At 38.9% G+C, this 658-nt stretch overlaps 1 pseudogene; it reads left to right on the forward strand.

Moving 5' to 3' along the window:
• LOC142262956 (U2 spliceosomal RNA) lies at nucleotides 1–207 on the forward strand (annotated as a pseudogene).
• The last annotated feature ends 451 nt before the right edge of the window (nucleotides 208–658 follow it).

Here is a 658-nt window from a genome sequence, read left to right on the forward strand (position 1 = left end):
ATCACCTTTGTTATTTTGAAGTCCTACTGATAAACAGAAAAAAAAAAAAATTAAATCTGTTCTTATCAGTTTAATATCTGATACGTCCCCTCTCTGGGGACCATATATTAAATGGATTTTTAGAACAAGGAGATGGAAAAAATCTTGCTCTGTCCACTCCACGCATTGACCTGGTATTGCAGTACCTCCAGGACCGGTGCACCCCTTCTTAACCCAGTTTCCAAAAGCAGAACTCAATTCACCTGATTCAAATGAGCCCCATTAGTGAATTGAAAGAAAGCAAAAACTTTATATGCACCTCAATTTGGCCAATTCACTTTTCACACTTTCACCCTTTTTTTTATCTTTCACACCTTTTACTTGCTTTATTGATGCAAAAAGCTGTGCCAAATAGCAAACTCATCTCCACTCAACTTGACCAACTCTGCTATGTCCCGTGCAGTATCTTATTCTCAGTCTTATCTAGATCATTTGCAATTGAATAGAATAGATCCCTTTTGGCTGCTTATGACTGTGTAAAATATGTAGTTTTACTGGGCTGGGATGAGAGAATCCATTGAAGCATGGTGTAGGGATTGTGGTTCCTGTGTGCTAAGAAGAGAGGCTGGCACCAGCCAGAAAGCCCCATTGCAGCCAATAATCACTTAATAACTTTTTC

Source organism: Anomaloglossus baeobatrachus, unplaced genomic scaffold (assembly GCF_048569485.1).
Source record: "Anomaloglossus baeobatrachus isolate aAnoBae1 unplaced genomic scaffold, aAnoBae1.hap1 Scaffold_2545, whole genome shotgun sequence".
NCBI lineage: Eukaryota > Metazoa > Chordata > Amphibia > Anura > Aromobatidae > Anomaloglossus > Anomaloglossus baeobatrachus.